Raw genomic sequence first — 12,119 nt, 5'->3', positions numbered from 1 at the left:
CGCTTTATACATTCTTTATTTTCTGAGACCAGTTCTCTTGAATCAGACCCTATTGAAATTCGGAAAAGAGTAAATGGTTTTTATGAAAAGCTTTATAGTTGTGAACACAGAGAAGATCGGGTTGTTGAGCAGTGTTTTTATGAAGAGCTACCAAAGGTCTCTGAAGACTCCAATGCAGAACTCAAGAGAGCTATAAGCCTGGGAGAACTGCACAAAGCCCTCCAGAGTATGGAGAATGGCAAGGCTCCTGGGATAGACGGAATCCCAGTTGAGTTCTATAAAGCCTTTTGGCCTGTGATAGGGGAGGATCTGCTGGCAGTTCTCAGTGACAGTCTAGTCGGAGGACTTCTGCCGCTGAGCTGTAGAAGAGCGGTCCTTACTCTTTTGCCAAAAAAAGGTGATGTGAGAGACATAAAAAACTGGCGACCTGTATCCTTATTGTGCTATGACTATAAATTGCTCTCAAAAGTTTTAGCTACTAGACTAGGAAGGGTTTTGGAGGAAGTAATCCACTCTGGTCAGTCCTACTGTGTACCTGGAAGATCAATTTTTGATAATATCCATTTTATAAGAGATTTATTTGATGTTTCAAAAATATTGGGAGTCGACATAGGTTTGATTTCCTTAGATCAGGAGAAGGCGTGTAGAACATGATTATCTGTGGAAGACTTTGCAAGCATTTGGTTTTAGTTCTGATTTTATAGGTTATATTAAAATTCTGTACAATGACATTGAGAGTCTACTGAAAGTTAACAGTGGCTTATGTGCTCCTTTTAGAGTGTGTCGTGGAGTAAGACAGGGGTGTTCTCTGTCAGGAATACTTTACACTTTGGCAATAGAACCACTTTTAAATAAATTGAGAAGAGGGTATCTTTACAAGCCTGTAACAGCACTTTATGTTTGTCAGCATACGCTGATGATGTTGTCATTATACTTAATAAACAAAATGACGTGGATTTATTATTAAAAACATTGAGAGATTTTGAAACTATATCTTCAGCAAAAGTTAATTGGGGTAAAAGTGAAGCAGTGTTAGTAGGAAAGTGGGAAAGAGGGGTACCAATACTCCCAAGTGGGTTAAGTTGGAGAAAAGATGGTTTAAGATATTTAGGAGTTTTTTTAGGAGATGAAATGATTGTTCAAAAAAACTGGGAGGGAATAGTTGAAAAAATTAAAGGTCGTCTAATGAAATGGAAATGGATTGTAAAGAGTTTATCATATAGAGGACGTACTCTGATTATTAATAATTTGGTGGCCTCTTCCCTGTGGCATCGACTGGCTTGTATTGATCCACCTGCATTGATACTTGCTAAAATTCAGTCCCTTTTAATAGATTTTTTTGGGGGGAAACAATGCATTGGATACCTCATAATGTATTATATCTACCAAAAGAGGAAGGAGGACAAGGACTTGTACATTTGCAGAGCAGGACTGCAGCTTTCCGGCTACAGTTTATACAGCGATTTCTCACTGGTCCAGAGAACTTAAGCTGGAGGCCAGTGGCCAGGACGATTCTAAAGACTGCTGAAGGACTTTGTTTGGACAAGTCGTTGTTCTTGTTAAATCCCAGAAAAATCACACATCCAGATTGCCGGAGTTTTACAAGAATCTTTTTAAAGTTTGGAACCTCTTTCAAGTTAAAAGAACTGATTCTACATCATCATTGTTTTGGCTGTTGAAAGAACCTCTGTTTTATGGGTCACGTTTGGACATTTTAGGAGCATGTGGGACAATATCTGCAGATTTTATTAAATCTAAGATCACAACACTTGGGTGTTTAATTAGAGTGGCTGGCCCAAGTTTTGAAAAAGTTGAAGATGTAGCTGTTTTGTTGGGAGTTAAATCCATTCGAATTGTGGCACAAGTGTTACAGAAACTGCACTCTGCCTTTACAACGGAAGAGACAAAAATGCTTCAAGAGTACTGTGAAGGGGAAGTTATCCCTAACGAGAGGGATCCATTTCCAATTCTGTTTCTTTCACCAAATTTAGGTGAATATGCAGAAATTTTTCTAGAATCTGAAAAGTTGACAGATATGGATTTGTATGAAAGTAATGGAAAAATGTTTTATAAAGCTTGTGTAAAATCTTTTAACAAAAAGGGACTACATGAAAGAGTTGACACGCCATGGCGTACTGTTTTTCAGATCAATGATAATGTCAGACCAGAGTGGAGGGCACTGTACAAGCCACCGTTAGCTAAAAGAGATGGAGATTTACAATGGTGAATTTTGCATGGCATTATTGCTGTTAATGCTTTTATTTCTGTTTTAAATCCAGATGTTGGCAAAGAATGTCCTTTTTGTTTCCAGAGAGAAACTGTTTTTCATACCTTTTTGTATTGTTCAAGACTAAAGCCTTTATTTGATAGTTTGCAGAATCTTTTTAATTGTTTTAATGAGAAGTTTTCTGTGCAAACTTTTATTTTAGGTTTTAAATATGTTCAAAGGCGAAAGTATGAGTGTCATTTGTTGAATTTTATTTTGGGTAAAGCCAAAATGGCCATTTATATTAGTAGAAGAGATAAAATTGAGCAAAAAAGTGAATATAATGTTGAAAGGGTGTTTGCAGCTATGATCAAATCAAGGATTGTAATTGATTTTCGTTTTTATAAAGTAATGGACTCTTTAAATGTTTTTGAAGGAATATGGTGTCACAGAAGAGCTTTGTGTTCTGTCATTGATAATGAACTTTACTTCGCACTCTTTTTATAAAAAAAAAAAACAGCAAATAAACACCAACGTGGATACCTTCACTGAAGTGAAATTGTACCTCTCACAGCCAAATGTTAGCAGAATGTCTTCAGCATTGGACTTTTGGCACTTACAAAAAAATACTTGGTCTTAAATGACCAACTGTCTTCATTTTAATCAAAAAGAAACTACATAAATATTCTCTTAAAGGTTTAGACATAGGAATGAACAATGCTTCAAGACCCTCCGAGTTTTCCATGAACATAAAGAACCAGCAATCAGATTTCTAGGAAAAACCTGGAGACATCTAGGTAGCAGCCATCTCCAAAGCCACTAGGATCCCTGGAGTCAAAAAAGTGCATATACTCTGTCTTGGTTTGAGAACCTGTTAAAAGTTTCATTTCATGGAATAGCAAGACATGGGTTGGTTAAGGACCCAATTCCAACCATAAAGCACTTTACAGCTGATGTTTCTCACTCAGCCATTATCTATCTCCTGAGCTTATCACCCCCATATCATAAATGTTTTATTTGTCTAGTTGACTGAGCTCTTGACTTACCCAAGGCAAGGCAACTGATGAAAGAAATATGCTTTTTGCCATTTTCTGGATTTTGTGGCCATTTCATATTAGAATAAACATTCCTGAAACAAATTCCAGGAATAGAATAATTTTGCATTCTTCAGAATCAATTCCCAGCCCCAGTGCCGATGACAATGTTGCCATGAACTGCATCATATACAAAGTAAGGATGATGGTTGTATAAAAATAATATAGTATTTCAAAGAACAATATGCCAAGGTGAGATAACTCACACACAAAGTCCAGTGTCGTGGCTGCCAGGCCGGGAGAAGCACAACATCCTTGGATGCAAAGTCACACTGGAGAAAACAAAAACTTTTCAAAGAGGAACTTGAAGGATATGAGGTAAATACAAATAGGTAGATAGACAAGGTAGATACAAATTATTTTACATCACTACTCACAATCATGGAATCAGCAGGGCAAGCTGATAATGGAGGAAGCCACGTCACTACCACATAGGCATCCACAGCAATGGTTGCTATGCCCTTTAATTAAAAAAAATTCATAGAAACAGACTTTGCCTACACTACATTAAATTCAACTGTTAAAAACACAAAATCAGAGGGCAAGGTCGTTTTGTAAAATGAATAAACCACTGACTTACATGTGCATTTGCAGCGTTTGCGATAATGTTGAAACAATAATTTGCAATCTAAAAGGAAACAATAAGATTATTCATCCTGTAAGTCCACAAGTAAATACAGATAAAAGAAAAGACACTTATACTTACCGTTGCTTCTACATCTCTTTCTAGGCCAAGTGTCCAAAAGTCTGACCTTCTGAGGATTGGGGAGTTGGCTAGGACAGTCGGCTCATGTGGGTTGCCATTAATGTCCAACACATAGTCTAGCTATGGGGGAATATGCATAAAATGATATACATGCATGCATGATTGAAGACGCTGATTGAGAAATACTACTATTACACCTTACTGCTTGAGAGAGTCTTGCATGTGGTGTTTGTTTCCAATTTGCAACTGTGGAGTCAAGATTAGTGGGGTGAACAGCTGAAGAGAGACAAAAAAATATAATGTATTATTGGAAACATATATACTGTATGTACTGTATACAATCACTGGAAATTTGGGTGTAATTCTGTTGTCTGTGAAGTGTCCATGACAACGTGTGTCTGGGAGAAGATCACATTCTCTTGTCTGAGAAGAGGGCAAGAGACAGAATTCTGCCTGTCCATACTCATTGAGAGTCAGTGGAATGTCAGGGCTCACAAGCTTCCTTAACCCTCTGGGGACCAAGCTGTTTTTGGGGCCCTTGAGATGTTCTGACATGCTCTGACATTTGTGCTTTTTTCAGTTATTTATAAACATGTTAATGGCAAAGGTGTAAATTCACTCTATATAGCACAAACAGGCCTACCATAATATGCGAGCAACATGTATGTAGATGTTTGTATTTTTAAGAGAATAATGTTTATGCGTGGTTATTTAAAAAAATAAAAATGAAAGTTGCTGAAATAAGACCACAAAACTCATACAAAATATGTGCCCACAAGACTTTTGACTAATGGATGTTTTCTCTTGGAGTTCTAGCTTCAAAATTATGTGAAAATAGTCTTGCTTTATCGTTCACAAAAAAAAAATACATTGATTTAAATGGTGTAAAACAGGTTTTGCTTGGAAAGCCAATATGCGAGGGGGAGGAGTAGTTTACACCTTAGATTACCCAGTCCCACCCACTCTGCATAATGACTCTGCATAATTAGCCATTCATTCAGGTGTGACACTGACTGAGCCACAATGCAAGGACAAAATAGCCTATATATTTAGAAGAAGACTTATATTGACCATTTAAGATTTTGCTTACATCTATCTTGTAAATATGTTTTGCTATTTTATTAAAAAGGTTACAATTACAACAATAATTACAATTTCAGCAATATTTCTGCAAAAAAAGTACTCTTTCTTTGTAAAAAAAAAAAAAAAAGATTATAGGCCTACATTTTATCATATGTATTCATTAGTTTGAATATAGCCAACATTGGAACATCTTAGTCTATGACTTTATTTTTGACAAAATAGTATTTTATATATATGAGCAGAAAAGCTTATTTGATGTGACAGTATATTCTACAGTAAAAACTGTACCCAAATCAAGTCAACAAAATGTTGTCTTTCATACTTCGCCTGACTGTAACGCAGTAACTGTAACTGTAAAAGCAGTTTATTCTTTCACACACAGACGCGCGATTCATATTTAGGCTAAACAGTCTTTACAAATATGTACCCTTCATTCATCTCACAGAAACGCTATTCATATTATAGAAACGCGATTCATCTTTTTGTTTACATAAGCCTACAACGTTATTCCATAACGTTATTCCACATTAACACTTGAGAAAGGATAACTTAGCCTACATCACTCCTCAGCGGGATCTGCTCCTCATATCAGCACGGAAAATTTTCTCCATAAGGTAGGCTATATTATGCCTCTTTGTTTACAGCTGATGTGGGGGCGTTTCACAGACTGAAATGGTTCTCAGAATTTGCGTTTGAATAGCACGCGCTCTCCGGGGCGTGGTCAAATTACTTTTGAATGGCTCCTAATGAGCTCGACTGGAGTCGCTCTCTTTTTATACAGATTACAGAAGCTGATAATATTTGTTTTTTATATAAATTACTTCATTTAAAAGCTGCGATCTCAAGCTTTATGCCCGTGGGTCTGTTTGCCTGTTTGACTGAATTTTCGCGGAGTTATAGATAATTTTCGAACGCGTTTCAAATGGGAGTTTACTGACAGAGAGAAGGCAGAAATAGCATCATGTTAGTTTTTCTTTATTTGTCAAAAAGCAAAACACTTTATTTGTATTGTGAGTATACAGAAAAAAAATAGAAACTGAACAGGATCGATTGATGTATTACACGAAAATGAAAGATCAAAATTAACAGAGCATTTTGTGTTTATTTTTCATTGCTAAAAAAAAAAACGAGCAAAACGCGAGGGCGCGTTTTTGGTCCCCAGAGGGTTAACTCCTCCATGACTGTCTTGTTTTTCCGTTGATTGTAGTGATGAATGATATTTCGCATCGTGAAGACGTGCAGAAGGAGAGAGCTTATTCATGAAGTCATTGTTTTTCTTCATGATGGAGAAGAGCTGTTCAGCTACTTGGCTGTTTATTCTTCCGGCAAGCTCTGGTACCAGCCCTAACCTCCGGAGGATATCTCTTGGGTCTTTCGTGTTTCTCTCGTGGAAGGTGTCATAGAGACAATAGTGTTCTTCCGACCCAGTCAAAGGATGGCCATTCGGGTCCGGGAAAGTTTTCTTGGTTTTGAGCCAGGGTAAACTGACTGTGCCACCTTTGGATGCCCACTGCAGGTTTTCAGGGCTGGGGTCCAGCAGTCGACCCTCATGAGGGCTGAAAGGGACCACCTCAGGTTCTCTCAGGTTAGCATGTACTGCAAGCCCTCGGGCAAAATCGTAGATGCTTATATTTGGCATATGTTTCCACGAGAGCAACAAGTCTGTGAAGTCTAGCGGACTTTTTGCCCTAATGTTGTGGAGAATTGTATTTCAGTGGGTAACATGGCAATTATTTAAGATTAAAGTCACTTATTTGGAACAAAAGCCCTTGCGATTCTCTCTAGACATACAGAATCACAGAAGTCATCAATGTCCACCTTTCCATCAAAACCATCAGGTGGATTCTCTAGTTCACTGACTACAAGTTATAAGAAATATTAATATAGCTCACATGTTTCAATAGCTCGACCTAGAGCTGTGTGTGTCTGGAATAAGAGATTTTCAATAACAAATTATATGACATGCATATGTATGCAATATCCAATTTCACATCTTGAAAACTGTACAATTACCTGAAGGCAGTTTCGAAGGTAAATACATAAATGGAGAGTAAGAATGACTCTGTCATCGAAATTGTGTACACCATCCTCCCATTCTTGATAGCGAATCATCATGCCACATGAACTGCATTTTTTGGAATAAGTTGTCACACCTGTATTACATGAAGAAATCTTTACAGTAGTGTCACCTAAAACTTGGAACAATAAATAAATACAACTCAATGTTAATTTTACCCTCAACGACTCCCTTCAGTGAGATTATTTTTGCTGATTTGGTTATTATGAAGGGTTTACTGGGAGGAACATCAGGACATTCTGGACAAAGTTGTTCCTTTGGGATCAGATGCATTGGAAGTTCAGCCTCAGTCGCCAAGCCACAAAACTCTGAGGGCAAGTCCGCAGGAAGCTTCTTTTTTTTTCCTGTGTATGTATTTCACTATTCTTTTAAAGTTTTCTTTTTGAGGAGGGTACCTGTATTCAAGAAAGCAGTGTTCTGTTTCAGGCTCTTCTTCTTCTTCTTCTTCTTCTTCTTCTTCTTCTTCTTCAGCCTCATCATTTGTATTTTCAAAATGCTCCTTCATTGTTTGGAATAGGTGCCACTTGGCAATCTGTAAAACCGCATTTTTCCATCTTAAAAATATATCTAAATTACGCCATATGCTCTCAATGACAAATGCGGAACAATTAGTTCATGCGTTCATGACCTCAAGGCTAGATTATTGTAATGCTCTACTGGGTGGTTGCCCTGCACGCTTAATAAACAAACTACAGCTGGTCCAAAACGCAGCAGCTCGAGTTCTTACCAGAACCAGGAAGTATGACCATATTAGCCTGGTTCTGTCAACACTGCATTGACTCCCTATTAAACTAGAGATATTTCAATTGGGTGATTATAATTGAATGTTTTGTGAGGTATTTTACATTTTTGTGATTATTTTGCGGTTAAATTAGGAATCATGCAGGATTGCAAAAAAATTCGAAGAAGAAGAAGATTGCATTTTGTTGATTTTGCGTTGTATTCAGCGATCGCGGAATCGCGAAAAACTGTAGGGACTGATTTAACCTTAATTTTTAACCAAGTTTGTTTTATCAACTGTTTTCGTATAGGTCCTGATTCTGAGACCATTCCTGGAGGTGACAGAGGAAATGTCTGCTGAAAGCCACGTCACATCCTCTAAGTTAATTGTCTTGGTGCGCAACTTGCAGAAGCTGACTAGAAGTATGGCCATGTCACAGTGTCTGGTTGTGTTTCCCCGGGTACCCACTAGATGTCCTCCTTACCCCCACGGTGTCTTGCACTAGGAACTTCATCTCCCACAATTCTGTCTGTGAATTGCACCCAGGTGTCTGTATTTTGTAATCACCAGCTGTCTCTCGTTATCCCCTTGTCATTCATGTATTTAAAGCCCTGTTTGTCTTGTGTTCTTTGTGTATCAATGTTTAAACGTCACACCGCGTCTGTTGCCCGAGTTTTTCCCTGCCTTGTCTGTTTCTTGTTTTTGTTAGTTGCCTACCTGGATTCTGACCTTTGCCTGTTTTTGGATTTCGCTTTTTGGATTACCCTTTTATAATAAACACCTTACTTGCTGCACTTTGGATCCTGTGCTCATTCTCTTTGGCGGTCGTGACAGATTGATACACCACAAGAAGATCCAAGCAGCATGAGTTCCCGTCGCCATTTCCCCACTGCAAGAGGTGAGCGGAGACAACCACCACCAGAACCGTCTTTCAGTGAGTCCCAACCCAGGATGAACATTTTTGAGTGTTTTGCTCTGTGGGCTCGGAAAACAGACGAAAGGTTCATCGTCAAACCCCCTGAGCCCCAGCCCACAGCAAGTTTTGTGTCGGACCACGCCCCCCGCCATGAAGAGTCCTTCAAGGGGACCCGCTTGGCCAAGTTCCGTGGAACTCGGGGAGGTCGTAGAGGAGGCGGGGGGAGGTCGTAGAGGAGGCGGGGGGGGGTCGGGAGGAGGTCCAGTCCCATCACTCGGTCTGGCCACCTTTCGATGCCGAAATACCTCCGCCACGGGCTCCACCCAGTCAAGAGCCGTCCACTCGCCATCAGAGGCGGCAGAGGAGGAGGAAGTTTCCCGGTCCTGACCTCGATCCCGAGACAGTGTCCGTGATCCCGAAGCCCGTGCAACCAGCCAAGGTTCCGAAGCCCGTGCACGTGCAGCCGGCTGTCATCCCGAAGCCCGTTCAGCCGGCTGTCATCCCGAAGCCCGTGCAGCCGGCTGTCATCCCAAAGCGTGCACCGCCGCTGCCCAGCCCAGAGCGTGCACCGCCGCTGCCCAGCCCAGAGCGTGCACCGCCGCTGCCCAGCCCAGAGCGTGCACCGCCGCTGCCCAGCCCAGAGCGTGCACCGCCGCTGCCCAGCCCAGAGCGTGCACCGCCGCTGCCCAGCCCAGAGCGTGCACCGCCGCTGCCCAGCCCAGAGCGTGCACCGCCGCTGCCCAGCCCAGAGCGTGCACCGCCGCTGCCCAGCCCAGAGAATGTATCGCCGCTGCCCAGCCCAGAGCCCCATCCGCCATTAATTCCGTCCAGACCTGAACCTGCACCTCACCATCGAAAACGGCGGAGGAGGAGGAGGAAGACCTCCGGCCTCCCCAATGACCCGGAGACAGTCTCCGAGCAGCCCGCCGTCGTCCCGGAGGCCGTCTCCGAGCAGCCCGGCGTCGTCCCGGAGGCCGTCCTCGAGCAGCCCGGCGTCGTCCCGGAGGCCGTCCTCGAGCAGCCCGGCGTCGTCCCGGAGGCCGTCCTCGAGCAGCCCGGCGTCGTCCCGGAGGCCATCCCCAAGCTGCTCGCCCTGCCGGCCCCGCCCACGCTGCTCGCCCTGCCGGCCCCGCCCACGCTGCTCGCCCTGCCGGCCCCGCCCACGCTGCTCGCCCTGCCGGCCCCGCCCACGCTGCTAGCCTTGCTGGCTCCGCCCACGCTGCTCGCCCTGCCGGCCCCGCCCACGCTGCTCGCCCTGCCGGCCCCGCCCACGCTGCTCGCCCTGCCGGCCCCGCCCACGCTGCTAGCCTTGCCGGCTCCGCCCACGCTGCTAGCCCTGCCGGCCCCGCCCACGCTGCTAGCCATGCCGGTCCCGCCTAAGTTCTTCATCCAGCCTAGTATCTGCCCAGCTGAGCCTGAGCTGATGGTGCCAGTTCCAGTGTCCGAGCTGGTGGTGCCAGTTCCAGTGCCTGAGCTGGTGTTGCCAGTTCCAGTGCCCGAGCCAGTGTTGCCAGTTCCAGTGCCCGAGCCGGTGGTGCCAGTTCCAGTGTCTGAGCCGGTGGCGTCTGTTCCTGAGCAGGTGATGCCTGTTCCTTGGCCGCCCGAGAGAGAGTCTCCGCCCTGGCCACCCGAAAGGTCGTCTCCGCCGTGGCCGCCTGAGGGGTCGTCTCCACCCTGGTCGCCCGAGGGAAAGTCTCCACCCTGGCCGCCCGATGGACTGTTCGCTTCGCCCGGCCACCTGATGGTGGGCTGTTTGCTTCACCCCGGCCGTCTGATGGACTGTTTGCTTCACCCCGGCCGCCGGATGGACTGATTGCTTTGCCCTGTTCCCCTGATGTACTGTCTGTGTCACCCTGGCCCCCTTTGAGTCTGTTACACCCTGTTTCTGTTTCCCTTCATGGACCTGGCCCCCCGTCCCTCCCCCTGATCCTCCACCGTGCCACCTCCCTCCTGAACTTTTGTTTTGTTCCGTCTTGGAGTGTCTGGGAGCCACTCCGTGGAGGGGGGGTTATGTCACAGTGTCTGGTTGTGTTTCCCCGGGTACCCACTAGATGTCCTCCTTACCCCCTGGGTGTCTTGCACTAGGAACTTCATCTCCCACAATTCTGTCTGTGAATTGCACCCAGGTGTCTGTATTTTGTAATCACCAGCTGTCTCTCGTTATCCCCTTGTCATTCATGTATTTAAAGCCCTGTTTGTCTTGTGTTCTTTGTGTATCAATGTTTAAACGTCACACCGCGTCTGTTGCCCGAGTTTTTCCCTGCCTTGTCTGTTTCTTGTTTTTGTTAGTTGCCTACCTGGATTCTGACCTTTGCCTGTTTTTGGATTTCGCTTTTTGGATTACCCTTTTATAATAAACACCTTACTTGCTGCACTTTGGATCCTGTGCTCATTCTCTTTGGCGGTCGTGACAGATTGATACACCACAAGAAGATCCAAGCAGCATGAGTTCCCGTCGCCATTTCCCCACTGCAAGAGGTGAGCGGAGACAACCACCACCAGAACCGTCTTTCAGTGAGTCCCAACCCAGGATGAATCCACTTTGGATCCTGTGCTCATTCTCTTTGGCGGTCGTGACAGGCCAACACTTATGCTCCAGAGTCTGTTGGTCAGAGGCTAGCTACAAGCACCTGACCAAAAGGTGTGGCGACTATGAATCAACTAGGTTTGTATAGATAAGTTATATACTGAGATATATACTACAATTAATCAATTTATAACCAAAGTTGTTAGTAGTATGTATAGGGGACCATGTGTCAAAATGATTAATGACTTTGACCTTTGACCTTTTGACAGGTTGAACTTCCGGTGACCTTTATGATTGATGGGTTGAACTTCCTTTATGAGGTCATGGGATTAACCTTTGGCCTATCGATCATGTGGTTTGACAGTTGCTTTTGCCCCGGTGACCTAGCTAGTCCTAAATCATAGTTTTGACGGATAGTTTTGACCTATTTAAATAGAACAGATGTTTTGACGGCCGGTGTCATGTTATATGTGTGTGTCTGGTTATATGGTGTCACAGATGCCTCCGGCATCGCCACCCACCCTCGCATTCCAGAGCATCGGGCACTGACATCTGAACATGTGCTGTTCGATCACTGTGAAACTGTGAAGTGTATGTCACACAAACACATTCTATCCTTTATATTCTATCCTTTGTATAATTTATAGAATATAATTGATATAATCTAAAAAACTAAAGTTGAAAACACACTGTTCCTTAAAAGTGTAAATGAAATGGTTTTAAAAAAAATCTTGCTAAAGCGTATATAATGAAATGCTTATACAATATATCTTACTAAAATCTACTGAA

The 12,119-nt window shown here is 43.3% G+C and overlaps 1 long non-coding RNA gene across 1 annotated transcript in view; it reads left to right on the top strand.

The window, feature by feature from the left end:
- LOC309512758 overlaps positions 1 to 12,119 on the top strand; it is an 84,369-nt gene that overhangs the window by 30,216 nt on the left and 42,034 nt on the right. Inside the window, exons 2-3 of the long non-coding RNA XR_014211175.1 lie at positions 8,198 to 8,314; positions 11,384 to 11,468. This is a non-coding gene — a long non-coding RNA (uncharacterized lncRNA). The remainder of the gene's footprint in view (positions 1 to 8,197; positions 8,315 to 11,383; positions 11,469 to 12,119) is intronic.

Source organism: Leuciscus leuciscus (genome assembly GCF_965113295.1).
Source record: "Leuciscus leuciscus genome assembly, chromosome: 1".
NCBI lineage: Eukaryota > Metazoa > Chordata > Actinopteri > Cypriniformes > Leuciscidae > Leuciscus > Leuciscus leuciscus.
This window is presented reverse-complemented; position numbering and strand designations above follow the sequence as displayed.